Source organism: Chinchilla lanigera, unplaced genomic scaffold, assembly GCF_000276665.1.
Source record: "Chinchilla lanigera isolate Chin_1 unplaced genomic scaffold, ChiLan1.0 scaffold00011, whole genome shotgun sequence".
In the NCBI taxonomy this organism is placed as follows: domain Eukaryota; kingdom Metazoa; phylum Chordata; class Mammalia; order Rodentia; family Chinchillidae; genus Chinchilla; species Chinchilla lanigera.
The window spans coordinates 33153403-33172581 of record NW_004955412.1 but is presented as its reverse complement, the minus strand read 5'-3'; the positions used below and the strand labels follow the sequence as shown (position 1 = coordinate 33172581).

The 19179-nt window shown below is 39.3% G+C and overlaps 1 protein-coding gene across 1 annotated transcript in view; it reads right to left on the bottom strand.

Moving 5' to 3' along the window:
* The window catches only part of Ntm (neurotrimin), a gene marked incomplete at its 5' end in the record, with an annotated part of 414849 nt that overhangs the window by 21512 nt on the left and 374158 nt on the right, over positions 1–19179 (bottom strand).

The window sequence follows — 19179 nt, the reverse complement described above, 5'->3', positions numbered from 1 at the left end:
TGGAAAGAACAAGACATTGATGTCTAGAAGATAGATGTCAGTGTTCTGTCCCAGAGCCACCCCTGAGCCTTAGCTTTCTTGATCAAAGAAAAGGATTAACAGGTAATGCATACATTCTGGGGCTATCTTCCTTTGTATTAAGAGAAGATAATTAGGATGACAACATCCTAAACAAAGGATACTTTTGAAAGTAAAAATAGGGTATGGCTACTTATTATTGGACAACAAGCTTGATTTAAGACTGACCCTAGTAGTAGAAAAATATTTTATTAGATTTGATATACATTACAATGCTAATATGTCACATTTATTTCGAGCTACAGATTATGCATCAGTGGACATGTGCATACACACATATACACATAAAAAACACTGTAAAAATTCTCATGTGCTGCACACTTGTTGACATAATTATGAATCCTACAATCTCCCTGGAGGTCTAGACTCAGGTGAAGTGAGACTACATTTGCATAAATAGTCCCAAAAAGGCATCAAAGGGACATTTCTTCCCTGATCTTAAAACCACTTCATAATGCCACGTTTTAACTGGCCCTGAGCATGAACTTGATTACAATAAAAAACTAATATAACATAGTGAATGATACAGGTGGTCTGTTAAATTATGTTTATATTTGTTTTGTTACCATGCTGAGATCGTCATTTCTGAAAACAGTGACAATAGCACCAGCAACATCAATGAAACAAGACTCTTGTCAAGAGGGTGCACTACTTGTCTAACCCTGCTGCAGCTCCTTGGTCATGATAAGTCTGTGGTATCAATGAACAGTAACCTTCACCTGAGCATTTCCTCACACCACATGGGACCTACACTCAACACCTGTGAAGACTGTCTTTCTCTATTACCTAGTGATGGGGAAAAGACAACAGCATATTACTATTATGACAAACAAGAAAGAGATGTTACATTTATTGAAAGAACAGCAAGTTCATAACTAGAAAACAAGGTCTTAAAAGCCCAGCATATACAGCTGATCATCAATATGAAACAATATAGACTCACAGTCCCAACCTGAAAGAACCTTGTAATCTCCTGAGTAGCCCTTATTGTCACTGTTCTATACATAGCTTCATGGACAAAAGCAAAACAAAACAAAACCTTGGTGCAGGCAGTAAGAAGAGTTGTAAGTAAAGAATTTGTGGTTACTCTTATATTGTCATTGTTTATTTGCTACCAACAATAAGCCTATATTTGTCAGATCTTTCTGTGCTAGAATGCTATAATTACTGTACAAAACATCTCAGAGACCAGTGTCACACTTAATATTCCCATTAATTTTAAATGGTAGTCCTTGGTACATATCTGAGGCAATTGGTGTCATATTTTAATTAGGCTTGCCCTACACCATCTGAAATTAATAATAGCTCGAATAACCAGTGTAATTTATAAATTAACAGTGCTGCAGCATTAGGAAATAAATTAGCTCTGGACAGCTGTTCTGGATTGTGCTGCAGTGTTCTGGTAGGGGATGGTGGACCTCAGGTCTCTGGGGGGCTGTGTCATATACTACCAAATCAGACAAACAAAAAGACACAGGGTCCTCCTGGACTTGCACCCTTCTCTCCAGCTCAGGTCTATGCAGTGTCTTTAATTCTGCCTTCCAAACATGCTCTTGTGTGACCACACTGAGATTTACAGGGACTAATATTTGATGAGCTTGCTCCATGGACATCCAAAGGGAGAAAGAGAATTTTAGAAGTACAGTCATAAACCAAAATTCAAGTGCACAAATGTTATGTTACGGTAATCAAAATCAAGAACTCAGGAATGTTATGTTATGATAGTCAAAATCAAAATCCTGTTTTTGACAGGGAAATAGGTGTAGGAATAGGTGTATAATTTCATTTACTCCTACTAGTTGGTATATATTCTATAAGAAAGGAAATTAAGTAAGGCTTAGGATTTGGGAGAAGCATAAAGTCTTTACTTATCCAGTTTTCTATTATCAGGAAGAGGGAATATGCAGTCAAGTCATCCTAGAAAAACCAATGAGACATTATGTCCTCTAGACCAAGTGTAGAATTACAGAGAAACCATAGCGTAACCATCACTCACCAGGCATTATACCTCCACTTCCTGATAAAATTGGGAAACATATGAAAAGGTATTTATATATGTAAAAGTGCTTCATAAATTTCAGCTTCATTGTCAATAGTTTCACTTTTCCTTTGGTACATGTTTTTCTCTATGTGGCAACACCAGCAAAAAAAGATGATCACTGTACACACAGAAAACTAAATTTTCAACCACCAGAAATGAGGCTCGTATGTGTGCTGTTTAAAAAAAAGCCCACTAAAATGGAAATGTGGATTTTTTAGAATTAAAGAATAGAGAAAAGATTTCATCTAACAGCATTTGTACTCTGGATACAAATTGATCAGTGCTTTTTCACCGGTATGAAGAACTTAAAAAGAATGTTGAAGGGGGAAAAAGAACAGCTCAATGGAGTACACTTTTTAAGTGCTACATGATTCTTAAGAGACACCCGAAGAAAGAGGCAGACCACCTGATAGAGCCCAATGAAAAGAAACTCTTCATGGTCAATAGGTTTTTATTTATAACTCCGATTTGTCCTTTTTTAAAGAAAACGCATCCTTCGGTAGAAAGGACACTCATCTTCTGAAAATATCACATTCCTCATGTCATACCTCTTCAGACACTAAAGTGCCTTCCCATTTTCTGTAACTTCCCACTGATTTATTGTTAAAATCTGCTGCAAAGGATCACCAATTTCCTCACCTAAACTCATCTTGCATTAGTGCTGCAAGCAAGGGAACTGATCATCATTGTAAAGAGCAAAGAATTGGGATAAGACAAAGCCAATTCTTTGCCTGTTACTTTCACAATGAGGCAAGTTACATAACTCCTCAGCACCCCCATTTCTTAGCCTGCAGCACCCTGAATAATATTGCATACTTCATGTGTTGCTCTGAAGGACAGTAGATGAACTGTATGAGGATGTAGGTGGCACAGGACAAATGGTCAGGGATGTTACCCACCAAAATCATCATTATCACAACCACTGATGCAACTCATAATTCTTCATCTTGGACAAACATGATTGCTCCATTCTCCACAGATTGCTTTTGTAATCTACAAAGCTGTGCTCTTTCTGTTTACCTAAGCAAATAGTATTTATATTTTAGTATCTAAATCACTTGTGAAAAGCCCCTAATTTAGTAGGAATTCTGTTCTCCTCAAAAGCATGTTTAAGACCAAGCCATCAGCACTTCAGAATGTGAACATATTTGGAAAAATAGGTTTTATAAAATAATCAAAGGGATATGCAGTGTTAGGGTGGGCTTTAATCCAATTGACTGGTGACTCACAAAAAGAAGCTCAGACAAGGAAGAATATGGCCATGTGAGGGGAGAGAGATGTATCTGTAAGCCAGGAAGTGCAGAGAGGTCCTTGTAAGCACTGGAAGTTACAAGAGCAAGAGAAAGCTCTCTCGTACACTTGTCAGACAAAGCATGGAGCAACTAATACCTCAATTTCATACTTTCAGAACTGTGTGAGAATAAACTGGTATTTTGAAGGTATGCAACTCTTTGTTCCTTATTACGCTGCCCTGGTACAGGAACACATCCTCTCTCATCTCCAGCTCTCCATCCCTCGGGCTGGCCTGCTCCCTTGCTACACATTGAGTTCATGTAGTCTTTAAAATCATAAAAGAACAAGCTAGAAGGCTTAGAGGGACATTAATGGTTACATAATTCCATAGCTGCTATTTTAGGACATAGTCCTACCGCAGTAGAATCCCTTAGAATGATTGTTTAAAATATAGATTTCTAGGTCACACTCGTACCTACTAAATCAGATTTGCCTGGAATGAGGCACTTTCCTCTTCTTACCAGGGGAGCCTAATGTGTATTCCAGTTTAGGAAATAGTGATTTAGTTCCCTCCCTTCTTTTTCTTCAGGAACTATATGCCTGGAAAAGTCCATGGTCAGTGACAGGTCCAGCAGGTCTCTTGATAACTAGTTGCATTGTTTGAACTGCCGTTGTGTTTTCTAATAGGTGTTTACTGTGATACACTCTGCTTTTTCCAGCTTGGTGAATTTTTTAGACAGCAGAAACGAAGTCTTGGCTATCTCTGGCTGTTCAGGAACCTAAGAAACTAATTTATTTGATTTGAAATTTGTCAAATCCCCATTAATTAAATGGATGTTGTATACACGTAGCCCAGTACATTGAAAACAATTTAAAAGCCAAGAGCTCAGGATTTCTCACAAGTCCTCATGTTGCTGTGTTTTTAAGACCTTGTCACTTTTGTAACTGTCCTTAACACTATATTTGCATTTCCTTGCTTTCAAAACCTATCATCCCTATTAGTGTTCTAACAGAAAATATTTTCTTTAAATATGAGAGTTTGAAAGTTTTATTGAGTTTTTAGTATAATTTATATTTAGTATTGGGCCAATTATTTCCTCAGGGGACTGTATCCTTAATTTAAAAATGTAGAACAGTGAGGAAGTATGATTTATCTAACATAGATTTGTTTAACAGCCAACTTTCTAGGAGCCTAGCTTTCTCAGTGAGTGGAATACAACAACGAAAGCAGCAAAATCTCGCTGGGTGGAAATGTGACCACATACCTGCCCCCAAATCCATACAGAGTTTTATATTGTCCAAAGGGGTGAACTCAGGGGTTCAGAATCAAAGGACAAAGCACACCCAAAGCTCCTGAGTTCATAGATTGGGTGTTAAAAATCTGTAAAACTGAAAATAATAATAGCCATGATTATTATTTTTATAGCACCCAGGAATAAACTTGTCAGAGAACAGCTGTAGCTACTAGAGAGGGGAGGACACAGCTGTCTCCTTACTTAATATTTTTATGGCATATATTCCAGCAGAGATAAAATCGATGGACTTCAGAAATTGAAAAAAAAATATAGAAAATAGAAACCCAGAATTTGAAAGATGCTAGGAATCAATTTTAGAATTCAGCTCGAATTTTGCATTTAGCAGTACCAGTCAATGACTGGACAAGCACTCTGGCCACTGATTCTATTTTTCCTCTCAGTCAGCTCAGGGTACCCCTGGCAGACTCAGACTGGGCTTCTGGCACAGCTGTCTTCAGGGCAGCACAGCTGGTGTCCCTGACAGTGCCCTCACAATGTCTGAGGCATGCATGTGCCATGGTGTGCAAAGTAGAGAAAGGCATATTTTTGTTCAGATGCTGGGAGACAGATAGGCACAGAAGATCAACTTGGCAGTAGCAATATCCCTATTCCTGAGGACCAGGTCATGTCCATTTAAGAGACCAGTTTTATGTATGTTCAGATGCAGAAAGTTGGCAGGGCTGGAAACTAAAGATGATTTTATGCAAAATTTTACCATCTGCCAGTGGCTGGGAAAGACTTTCATTGTCTCACACCACCTGAAAGTTCGGTGTGGTCCTAGAAGCCCAAGTGCACAGATGGGTGCCCTTCAAACAAGGTTTCAGTGACATGATGCCAATGCAGTCCTTGTCTTGCTAGACTGGACACACCTGGGGACAGGCAGGCTGCACCCACAGTGCATAAAACAATGTATGTTGAAGTAGGATAAAACTCGCCACACTAAAACACTTCTCCACAGTATGATATTAATGTTGCAGGATCTACAGGTTGCTTCTGAGGATGGGGCAAAGTGGTTGAAAAGATGTTAGCTGTTATAACCTGCACTTTCCCTGGCTACAGTGTGGACAGCCTTGAGTTCTCAGTCCCACATCTTATACCTTGTAGACTCTACTAGCTGAAAACTCTCTTTTCTGTGCTTCACAGTCCTTTTTTGCAAAATGGGAACACCAAGGCCTTGCAGGATTATTGAGAATATTAAATGAGTAAAGATACATAAAGAGAATATAGTAAGCCCTCAATAAATGAGCGCTATTGTCATCTTTATCTTTACTGGAGTTTGAAGTAAGTTTGAGCACATTTTAAAATACAAGATCCTTGTTACAGGAAAATCTCAACTCAGAAATGAAGGCATAATAAGATCTTTCTGTTCCTAGTAGGAACCTAGTGATAACAAACTCTATGAAGGACTCATCATATATCCTTTAATTAGAAAGCTGCACTACCTCCATTTAAAATAGGATTTGACTTACAAGAAATACAATTTCTCAGGATTATTTCTTTTGCTAATTAAAAAAAAAACAAACAAACAAATATACTAGGATATCCCAGACAAGATCTGCTGAGGGCTTGAGGAATGTCTCTAACTTCACAACTAGGAATAAAAGTCTATAAATATATCACAGACCTACATGCAAGCATGCATATTTATCCTTTATTTTTCTTTAGATTAGATAGCATTGCTGGCAGAAAGAAGAATCTGATCACGTCTTCACAAATGGGCAAATTTAAAAGATATCTTTCATAGAAAAAGTTCTGGAGATGGCCAACTTTTTTTGCCTGTTGTAAACTGAGGTTCAGGCCTGAAGAGTTGAAAAAATTTCTGTTGACATCAAATATGCAGACCTTGGTAGGGAAAGAGACAGGCTGATTTGTTCTAAAGGGCTGGCTTCCACTTTATGAGGAAATCTCCTCGAGCTGCTTGGTTACCAGGAGCTAATGTTGTGAAGTTTATTTGTAGCAGTGTCCTATGTTACTTCTTGTGTACCACTCTTGGTCTTCGATGTGAAATATACTTTTCTTATATGAAGGAAATTTAGCCCATCAGCTCTCTCCAAATACTTTCCTATTGGATACACAGGAATCGACTGTTACTAAGAGCCTCCACCTCATCAGGGCTTAGTTGCCTCTGTGTCCTGCACATAAGATAAAGTTCCCAAAACCACATCAGTGTCCACTAGAACCTCTGCTTACTATGGGAGTGCAAACTGAGAGTTTTTAAATTAATCTGTCAGCCTGATTCCATGCAAATGCAGTAAATATAAATCCAATAAAAATATGATTCAAGCTAATACCACCTAAGAACTGTGTGTCTATATCTCAGCAAAACACTTAGCATAGATCCTAGCATAGATCAAAAGTCATTTAATCATTACAACTGAATGTATGTAAATGCTTAAATATGTACAAATATACATATATAAGATCTGCTAAAGTCATAGAGAGAAGAGAAATTCTTTTAATATTTTTAATTGGGAAATTTTCTGGGAATATTAATAAGCTTCACATTAAAAGACACTGTAGTCTAAAATATAACTTAGTGACATTTAAAATTCTTTTTTTCCCTCGTTCTTGGGGATTGAATCTAGGGCCTTCCCACTGAGCTACATCTCTAACCCTTGTTTATTTATTGGGCTCAAGCATACAGAAAATGAAGCCGTGTACTCCAAGAGCCAAGCCCTGTGCATTCTCAGGTGGATGCCCTCCCTTTAACAAGATCCTAGACTTCATGGCAATGTGGTTGTGCAGCCCGCCTGGCCTGGAAGCTGGGGCTCTTCTGCCATGGGCCGTTGGGTGGCCTGACAGCTTGCTTTGCAAGCAGACCTTCTATTATGGGCGATGACATCAAAGCCAGAAAACGCACAGCTGGAGGCTTGGGGTTCACAGCTTGACGTCTGGAACCTGGATATTTGCAGTACAGCAGCTGATGGCTGCTAAAAAAATAAATAACAAATAAATAAATAAATCAGCTTTTGATTTGTAAAGTCAGCCAATTTGATCTGAAAGACATTGATAGGAGATAAATATAGAACTCTGCAGAGCCATGTCACACCAGACTCTTGGCATTCACATTCCCTTTTCTACATCTCTGGAGGTACAAGGCAGCCCTGAGTGTTGAGAAATGGGAAGAATTGAACTGCTTTGTGACTGTTTCACCAGATTAATTTAAGGAAATTCCAGACTCAGATATGGGGCTTACTTCACAATCACCTTGACCGCTCAGCTTTCAACAGCCATGGGGAGCAGTGCTGCCTTTAGTGTCAATTTAGGAAGAAACCCTGCAAGCAAGGATTCCTAATCCAAAGATTGACTGTGAACTCTAACCCTGGGGTTCTAAACCTCAGGGAATGACATTGTGTGGGTGTGCATGTGGATGTGTGTGCACGCGCGCATGTGCGTGTGTAAGTGTGCATGTATCATTTCACTAAGGAGCATTTCTGACTCTACAGTTTTCTGAAAACGGATCTGAAGCGGCCTCAGACACAGAATTAACCCTGTATCCTGAAGGCTGCAGTTCTTCCAAGTTACACTGATCCACAGCTCTGAACAAACCAAATTATCTTAACACACACTCCCTGGGAAAAATGTAAGTCACCAAGACATAGGGGAAAAGAGGAAGAACTGTACGGTTAAACATAGCCATATGTATGCCTCATTAAACATTTTGTGGAAGATGAGAAGTGAAGTAACTTATAAATAATCCTTTTGCAGATTGCTCATGCAGATCTGAGGAATTCCTCTTTTCATTTAAAGATGGGTGTCTTTTCCCACCAAGATGCAGGGTGAAAGACTGTCGGAAACTACGGAGGCTCCTGCCCACATAGTGAGGCAGAGGCATGGGTTCCCCTTTGCAGGTGGTATTATTCTGCTACGCAGAGCAGAAAGCATGCTTTCGTGAACAAGTCCACTTATCAGTGACTACCCCAACCCAAAACTCAAAGACAACGTGCCCACTTGGAGAAGGCACAGAATAAAGAAGCTGAGATAGGGTTCAGCCTACAATTCAGATAACTTAGTGAATACATTTCATCGGAGTGAGAGGAAACTGCAAGGTATTATCAGTACCAGAAAGAGACATATCTTCTGTGTATTTCCAGTCAGCACAGAGACAATCCATACTAGCCCATGTATATCAGGAATAGTTAGAGAATCCACACAGAAAGATCTGCAGGAAAACAGAAAGTCTATAAGAATAGGATCATTTGGGAACAGAGGGAAAGTGAAGCATGGCTGAAAAACTTTGGATTTGTCCTATGTGATTATAGCCTTGAATATGGAAAAAAATCCAACATTTGCAAACAGTTCTCAGAAGCTATCCACAAACATTGCTACTTTACACCAAATTGCACGACCTGAAATATATATATGGTCCCTGCCCATTTGTGTGTGAATTCTTCACCCATCTTTTTATAGTTCCATTACATATAGGTTCAATTTCAACAGCATGAAATATAAAAAAAAGGAACAGTGTATGGAAAGTAAAGTAAGAGCTGATTTACTTTATCATTGGTTCCCTTTATACTCCTTTTCACTTCACATGAAATCTAAAGTGCAGACAGGCACTGCTGGGTCCTGGATAGATTGTAAGGTATTCAAACAAGGCAAGGGTGGTGTTTCTAAATCCTGGTAATTACATAACCTTTAATGTCACTCAGCCTCAATTCCCTTGTTAATAAAATGTGGGCAAAGTTTTATTATATGAGAGAGTTTGTGCAAATGCATAGAAAAGTAGTTGATGCATGGGACACAATGTTTTGAAATACAAACTACGGGCAAAGTTTGGTACTCAATTCTTACATGCAATAACACCTAGGTTCATGAGCTCTTCTGTTCACAAACAACTTGCTTTGCAAACAAAAGCATTCATCAAAATTTTGCTTCTGTTCAATTCTTCACATTCGATGACAAATAGGACCTGGGCCATCTTCCCAGCACAAATAAGAACACAACCATCTTCCCCCAAATCATAAAACAAATTAAGTTCATAAACCGAGGCACCACATGGCATCTTGCAAAGCCAATCCTTTTACTATTTTATTTCCTCTCCCCAGTTCATCTATATTTTAAATTCCCTTTGCTAAATTGGAAATTAGCAGCTCTACCTTCATAATCATTGCAGGAGAAGCTGCTGCTCTCCAGTCTCATCACTGCCAATGGAGGGCCTCGTCTCTGTACTCCTCAGACATTGCAGACGGAACTCATCACCCTGCTCTCAGGTCTGCCCTTGGTCCCTGTGTGCGCTGATCTCTGTTGGTGGTGCTGCCAACTCCCCTTTCTAAATAAAACAGATTTATTTGGTTGTTCATATTTGGTTGTTCATATTTGGTTGTTCTCTTTCTCTGAGTCTTCACGTTCAATCAGCAAATTCCACTGCTTCTATTCCCTTTAGGGTTTTCTAAATTGTTTTCTTTTTTCCTCATCATCGCTACAATCTTAATCCAGACCCTCATTAGCTAGTCTGAATTATTACAATTTTTTTTTACTGATCTTCATGTCTCTGATTTATTTAGTTATTTGATTTTTGCTGAGTTTTCAAAACTGAGAATGAATCTCACTACTGTTTAAATTCTTTTAGTCAACATTGCTCCTCGATGGTGTGCAAAGGTTCTATATGCCTCTCTAGATGTGTCTCTGACCAACACTTTTCTCCCACACCTAACTGCCTAGAAACTGGATGGTTTATTTACCAGTGCCTTTGAGCTCTTTCTCCCCTCATCTGGAATCTGTCACCGTCTTTGGCTGCTTCAAATGTCTCTGCAACCTTTAGATAGCATTGTTCTGGGAGCTCAGTCTTGAACCACCCCCTCCACAGCTTCACCTCTTCTCAACCCAGTTATTTCCTGTCATTTTTTTTAAATCTAGTGGTTCATTAAATGCATCACATTGTTGTATAGTCTTATTTCCAAGAGAAAATGAATCCTTTCTTTATCCCAGATCTCTGATATATACGGCAGTGTTTAACACAGAAGGAACCAATTGATTATAAGGTGAAAGACTGAGTGACCAAAGTAGCTGACTATGATTTTAATAGCTGTTATAGCCACCATACAGGATTTTTCAGAACACTCTTTGCTGACTTGTGAGAACATGACAGACATCTACTTTTTGAAAATTTTCCCTTTTAAAAATGTGTATCTATAGTTAAGGTCCAGACACATGAGGAGACTTCTTAAATCTCCTAAGGTTAAAGACTCTATGCCACATTTCCCAAGGGGACTAAAAATCAAGCTGGGCCTGGAGTGAATGAGGAAAGAAGCAGATTTGGCCTCCACAAACATCCTTCATTAAAAGCTCTTGTATCCGATGTCCCTGCCTCCTCTGGGTGAGTTAGGATGCAGGGTGCCCTAATCAGAAGTGTCTCAGAGAACTTTCTTATGTCATCATCAATCTGGTTCAATTTCTCCCAAGCAGAATCTGCTTGGTGATTCAGCTCTATCTGTAATTAGTAGGGGAATGATTGTGGAGAGTGTGATCAGGCACTTTACCTTCCTGGGATAGGCAGGGGAAGAAGCGCTGCCGTCAACACAAAATGGGCCCTACAGAAGAGGGGGCAACCTCTGGTGTGCAAGCGCTAGCAGCACACAACACAGGGAGCAGCTGAGGGCCACAGACAGAAGCTGGCGATCAGGAGCTGGTTTCAAATACCAGAGGCTTCCAGTGAGACAATACGCAGCAGTAGAGGCCAGCACCATCCTGTGGTGTCAGATCATCCTGAGCATTCTGAGGAAGCACCTGCTTCAAGAGCTTTGAGGCCTAAAATGCACAGAGAGCAAGCAAATGTCCAAGCTGCCACTCATGTGCTCCGGGGGCTTCCTGTCACTCCTTTTTTCTGGGGATGGAGCGGTTATGCCTGCTCCTGACATTGCCCGGTCCTTTCCATCCCCACCTACGCTTGGTTGCTCCATTTAAATTGCAGTAAAGCCCATTCCTCCAATGCTCCTCAAACCTGCCACCTGGTACTTTCCGTCAGTTTCAAGAGACAGGATTAAGGGACATTTTACTCATTCAGCACCCAAAAAGGCACTGATATGGGACATGAAAAATTAACAAATTTTACAGATTGGCATAAGGTTATTTTTAAAATTCTGGTCTAACACTCAATTTTAGAAGAATAGTTGCAACTGCCCTGGTGCAGTGGAAGGGTGGACAGGAGCTTATGAATCAATCAATGGAGTCAGCAGTTGGTAAAAGTAGAGGAAAGGACAAGCAAGAGGAGGAGACTAGAGAAGAGGGAGGAAGGGAAAATTGGAGAGTCAGAAGCATGAGCAGTTTGCTTAAACTGCACAGCAAACAAAAACTCCAAGAAGCTGCGAAAGGCATACAGTGGAAGAGGTTGCTAAATACCTATCCAGTTGTTTATGTGAATCAGAAGTATGTGCTCAGGACTACCGTGGTATCTCACAACAGAAACTTAATTCCTTCCAAGACTCTGGGGAAGATGGCTATGGTTGTGTTTGCCACCCAATGCAGAGTTCACAAGCAGAAACAAAATTTTGCCAGATGCTTCTGTTTGGGAATATCATTGTTTTTGAACAGAAGTGTGCATGAATAGTGTACTGTACTGTCTTCTCACGGATGCCTAAAGCCACTCCCTTCCCCTGGAAGCAGTGCAGCAGTCATTCTTGTATAACACCTAAAGGGAGGGCATGCCTGCACATCACTGTAGCAGCCTCAAAGCAGCTGCTTTGAAGACTGCAGAGTTGGACTGAGTAACTCTTCCAGAAGAGGGTCAAAGCATTTTTGTGGAAGACCAAATAGTAAATATTTTAGGTCTTGCAGACAATTCAGTCTCTGTCTCTAGTGACTACTGAACTCTGCCAGTATAACACTGAGGCATACAGAACATACAGAAATACAGAAATGGCTGCATTTCAATAAAGTTTGATTCATAGACAATGATATTTTAATTTCATATTATTGTTATGTGTTACAAAATAATATAGTCTATGCTCAATATCTAGTTGGGATTAGTTCCAGGACCTCTGGAGGACACCAAAATCCAAAAATGTTCAAGTTATCTCTAAGAGATGGCAGAGTATTTGCATATAACCTATGCATATCCTCTTGTATAATTTAAATTATCTCAATGTTACTAATAATGCCTCATACACTATAAATACTATGTAAACAGCTGTTAAACTATGGTGTTCAGAAAAAAATGACCAGAAAAAGTAGTCTATACCTGTTCCATATAGACGCATTGTTTTTTGCAAATGTTTTTCATTGTAGATAACTGAGTCCATGGTGCAGAACCCATAAATTAAGAGGGCTGAGAGTATTTTTCTTTAGACTTACATTCAACTATTCAAAAATGCCCCAAACACCTTAGCTCTCAGGTCATATGTTTGTATTTCTGGCCATACAACAAAGAGAGCTGCAGGCTGAATTTGGCCCATGCACTGTAGTTGACTGATCCCTGATCTAGAAATCTCAATCTCTCCATCTTCACCATTTCCCCTTGTCTGCTGTTTCAGTGTTTGTTTACCATTCATCTTACTCAGTGTCACACACTTCCTCTTCTTTTCAAATCCTTTCCTTCTATGCTCTGAAAATTCCAATGCATGTCTTACCTCTCCCAGTTCCTTATGTCTTACAGTTCTCACAGAGAACTGCTGTTTGGAGAAGTCTGGCAGTATGGGTGCCACTGCAGCCCTGTCCAGGGGAGACTCCTGATTTTCAAACACCATGCATTTTTTATTGTTGTTTGCTGTTTTGTTTTCCAATGGAAACTGCACACTCCACTTTCAAATGCTGCAGCTTTGAGTCATATCTTTTAAATCACTACACACTCCACCTCTTTGATCCTCTTTTTGTTCTCTACTGACATCCAGGTCATTCCTCCCCATTGCTGAACACATTTGCTCCTGACTGGAATTCTCCATTTCCATCCCAATTTCTACCATTATTCTCAGTGAGCTTGATGTACAGAAAAAGAAATTTACCACAAACTCAAGGCTTGCATTCTTGATCTCCCTATTTTCATGACATTTTCCTTTGCTTTTTTCATTGACCTACTCCCATTCACACTTAAAACTTTCCAGAAGCCGTACTACCTCTGAAGTCATGAACTTGAGCATCTCCCTTAGATCATAACTTCCTGTCTTTTCACACTAGTTACTCATTGACTGATAGGAACAAGTATTCTACTGCACTGAGGCTTCAAATCTATTGACCTAACATTTTTCAGCTTTATTTTTGCTTGTGATATCCCTTTTGATAAACCAAAGATTTTTTTAACCTATCATTGTGATCTTTTATGGAAAAAATCCTCAAGCCCTTCTATTCCCACATATGCTGGCTGTTTAGCAGAATTGGTTGCCATTCTTCCTGTCAAAAAGCTAATTTCTCCTTTTGTTCTATACATTCTTTCCCTTGTCCCCTTTTCAGGGACTTCACTCCATCAGTTACTTCCCTTTCTCCTACATCATCACCTGTTTTTGCCGTACTGGGTCATTCCATGGGCATTCTTCTCTCACCCTTTAACTGTCTGCTTTAACACCACTGCTTTCCACTGACCCTGTATTTCACAGACTCTTTTCACAGCCAAGGTTCTCAAAATGATTGTTCAAATGTGTTATCTCAAATTTTTCACCTCATATTCTTGCTTCAAGCAGTCCAATCTAGTTTCTGTTCACACCTCTCCACTGAACCTACTCATACGAAGGTCACCAAAGGACGGCCAAGTTTTCAAATTCATTGCACACATTGTATTATTTTCTTAAAAGACTTAACAAAAATTTACAAGGTTGATAACTTGTTCCCTTAAATGATCTTCTCTTGCCTTCTTTTAATTGTTATCTGCTTTGCTGGCTACTCCTTCAAAATCTCCTTTGCTGGCTTCTTTTGCTTCCAACCTCTAGGTATTAGGATTCTTCAGAGATAAGTCTTAAGCATTCTTATTATTTTTCTCTCTATTCCATTAATCCCTGGTAAGCATTAATTATCCTGGGGTTTTGAACTCACAGGTATCTGGAAGTTAACTCATAAATGTATTCATTGACCCTATTTCTCTTCTCTGTACCTCAGACTCATATACATAATTGCTCACACAATATGAACACTTGCTTCATAAACATTCTAGTTTCAATGGTCCAATATGTAATCTTGATTTTCCTCTTAAAATTTCATTTTCAGATTTTATTTTATTAGTTAATTCCACCTCTTCTGATCCCCCTGGTTCAAACCAAATGAATTACTGAGTATTATGCATTCTATCTCCATAATATTTTCTGAATCTATCCTCTCATCATTTCATCCTGTACCACTTTTACTTTAGGGACTCTTCGAGTAATCTGATAAACATTCTAACTTATAAACTTGTTTATAGAAACTTTTTTTTTGCTTTTTCCAATAATCATATTAAGTAGGAATTAAAATCTATGATCACTAATCCTGATATATCAATTTCATTGGATAAGAAATGCCTACAAGATTTGGAGGCATCCTCTTGGGTATGTTTGTGTAGGTTATGAAGACATGGTCCTAGGCATTAGATATGGTCCTTTGTCCGTTCATCTCTAGTGTCATTCTCTGCTCTATTTCTTGGCTATCATGAACTAAGTTACTTTGCTCTGCCAAACTACACACTCCCATCATTATGTCTCTGCCTTGGACTCAGCTGGTCATGAAATGAAACTAGCAAAAAATAAAATCTCTCTTTCTTTAAGTTGTAGGTGTCAAGTATTGTGACTCAGATATCAAAAAGCTGAGTAATACAGAATATGGGTACAACAGAAGTGAGACCATTGCTGTGACAGCAGCTGACCATATGTTTTAGACGACTTTGGAACTAGTTTCCAGGAGGAGTTTGGTTTTGTTTTTTTTTTTTCTGGTTTTTCTCCAGTACCAGGAACCGAACTCACGACCTTGCGCATGCCAGGCAGGCGCTTTTGCCGCTGAGCTAAATCCCCAGCCCCTCCAGGAGGAGTTTGGAAGTGTTTGGAGACACACACTAGAGAAACTTTAAAATGCAGTATGCGGAGCCTGATGGGTGATTACTGTTGGAGCTCAAAAAACCAGAATACTGACAGGAATGCAGACAGCAAAGGCCAGACTCAAAAGGTTTCAGTTGAAACAAGGACTCCCCAGGTAGTTGGACTAGGGGCCATGGTGTTACACACTGATGATAAATTTGTTTCTGTTTTGCCAATGTTCTGATACTTTGTAGGAGATTTAGGTTTAAGGTGGTATACCAATTAATCTGCTGGGAGAATTTTAAGGCAGACCAACATTGAGGCTGTGGCATGGGTACTGCTGGTTGCTTTCAGCCAAACATATAGTAAGAACTGGAGGGAAAAGATACAGCAGAAATTATTGACAAACTTCTATTGTGCCTTAAAAGGATACCTGTGTGAATCTGGGTCTAAAAGAGGTATGAGTACTAAAGAGATTAGTCTCATTATATAGGAACAAAGTGTTTTGTACAGGGATAAGAAGAAAGATGCCTTGAAGACATCTCAGAAATTGTTCAGAGCCCACACAATTTGCAAAAGTACAAACCCTTTATTTGAGAAGAGAGTCTCTGGACTCACTACTCATGAAGGACCTCTTAGAAAACTGATCCTCTGGGATTCATTTCACGGTGCTCAGCAATATAAATAATCAATGGCTATGACAGCCGTGGTTCAATGGAGTGTGGTCACTACTTCCACTCACAGAAGACTTTGGCATTGCCTAAGTGATGATGACTTTACAGTCATAAAAAGTGCAACCGTTGTGGTGTCAGTTAGGCTCCCATGCAAATTTCAAGGAAGGCCTAGAAGGGCAGGCAACAAATCTGTCAGAAAGCAGTGCATGAAGCTATGGAAATAAAACTAATTGTACAGTGGTGATTCCAGGCGATTGGAAATGCCAGGAATGTGGAACGTCTGTTGAGGAGGAAAACTACAGCCTGCGAGTGGAGACACCCAAGAGAAGATATATGGACTGCCCAGGGCTTCTGATACTCATGTCTCTCCATTATGTGCCCTGGATGACTTACAGTAAGTCAAAGGGTTTAATCTTTGCCTTGCTGGATTTTGGTCTTGTTTTTTTCTGATGCTTTTCTGTCTTCCTATTCCCCCCTCTTGGAATAGTGATGTTTACACTGTGTCACTGCACCTTGATATTATGAAACTTGTTTTTGATTTTTACAGATATTCACAACTAAGACCTTGCCTTGAATCTCAGAAGACCCTTGGACTATTGAAAAATACTGAAACTGTTGAGACTTGGGAAGGGATTATTTGATTTCTGCTTTCACATGGCATAGTTATTTTATCTTAGGTGGAATTATGAACTTAATATTGTTTTTGTTTGTTTGTTTTTTTGTTTTTTTGTTTTTCTCCGGTACCGGGAACCGAACTCACGACCTTGTGCTTGCCAGGTGGGCACTTTGCCGCTGAGCTAAATCCCCAGCCCCAACTGTTTTTCTTTATATAGCTTAAGGAGTTGTGTTTAGATGTGAAAGTGATGAGATGTATTGCAACCACTAATCCTGATACATCAACTTCATTTGATTAATAAATGCCTGCCAGATTAGTAGAGCATGCTTCTAGGTATGTCTAGATGCATTACAGAGGTGTGGCCTTGCCACTATATATGGTTGGTCTCTAGCCCATCCCTCTCTGGTGCTGTTCCCTTGCTCTGCTCCCCAGTCACCATGAGCTACTGAGATTTGCTCTGTCATGCCCTTCTGTCATGGTACCTCTGCCTTGGAGCCAGATGGGCATAGTCTGAAATCAGGAACAAATTAAATGTCTTCTCTTTGAGTGGTAGGTATTGGCTACTGCATTTCAGCAGTGAGAAAACTAACTAATACAAAATCCAATCCAGATATATCACACTCGAGACAAATTCATATATGGCACATTATGATCAGACTTTCTTTTACTACTTTGTCATGTTTCCTTCGTATTGTTCTATATTTGGCTCAGATCTGACTGAACAATTTATAACTCCTATAGGATGTCATTGTGTTTTTTGTCCCTAGTTCTGCTCATACTATCAGCTGGAAACGGCCTCTCAAGTTGTCTTCCTTTACTTTCAGGTCACATCTTAGGTTTCAACTTTTCTAAAGAAAACTTATCTAATCTTTGTAGATTCCCTGGGATAACACCCATCCTTCATCCTGATCATTTGGTGCATATTTTCTATTTTAGGATGTATTACATTGTATTGAAATGATCTAGTTATTTCTCTCTCTCTCTAACTAAGTTATTGTCTCTCTCTCTCTAATCACACAAAAGATCCATAAACAGCAGATAATATTTCTATATCTGAAGCATACAGATATATAAAATAAATAGTTGCTAAATAATAGATTAGTAAAGCTGAGATTCTCCCTGCTATCACTAAATTTATTTTATTAATCATTATTAATTCTGTACCTATGCTTTTATGGACAGGGAAACTCTTTAATAACTCAAGATGCAGAAACTGATGATGTGATCCAATTTCCTATATTTTCCATGGCTCAATTTCCCTAAATCTACGGTTTAACAGGATAGTGGGTATATTTATTCTATGACAGCGTTTGAAATAATAATTAAAAATAACAATTCTCTGGTGATAATAATGAAAGGAATCTTTTTATCCACTTTACTATAATTATTTTCAATTCTCTGTATGTTTTGCCATCATAGTTAAGATGGCTCAAGCACAGTGATAGGCCTCACTCCTGTTTGTCTCCAGCCACACAAGTTTCTGAGCTTTGAGAACAATTACAGTCTATTCCTACATCTTGCAGTCCTACATCCAAGCCCAGAACAATGTCTACTGTGCTAGGACATGGCACACCCACCCAACCTGCTAGGTTACAGCTCTGTTGCTATAGCCATGTACTCAGCCATTCTTGCTTCCCCAATCTCACACCACTCCTCATCTCAACTCTTAATTCCATTCCCAACCTATCCATAAAAGACTCATCTCAGTAAATTGGACTTGGACTGTCCTTTGTAACTACTCCAGCAGAACCTTCCCAGAACTGCCAAATTCAGGCTGGTTGTGTTCTTCACGGAGTCAAACACCATTTATCTAATACACACCATATCTTATCCATCCTACTCATTAAAACTAGACAAAATACATGAAGAATTTACCTTATGGTTCAGAAAAACAAATGATAGTAAGCTGACTAAGGAGGAAGTGAAAACCTGAAGAAAGAACAATATAATGGCAGTTTACTGCTTTTTCCTTCTATATTCCTGACTTAAATTCAGAATGGCAAGAACACTGAAGCTGTACAGTAGATGCCAACAAAAGCAAGCTCTAAGATCAACTCTGCTTTGATTTCAAGATGGGGAAAAGAGAAACCTTATGGAGGATGGAGTGGAGGATATTCCCTGTTCTTGGTTTTGCTCTGGGTCCTGTCTGAAAGTTAATCTCTGTCCTGAAGGCACAGTCCCCAAAAGGAATAGTAACATTGGCAATGGCAATGGAGACAGGAGACACCTGAAATTTGAAAAGAATCCATATTATGGCCAGAGATGTTGGGAGAAGGAGCCTTTGAGTTCTGAAAAATGTTCAGGAAACTCACTACACTTTTTCTTCTTTTTC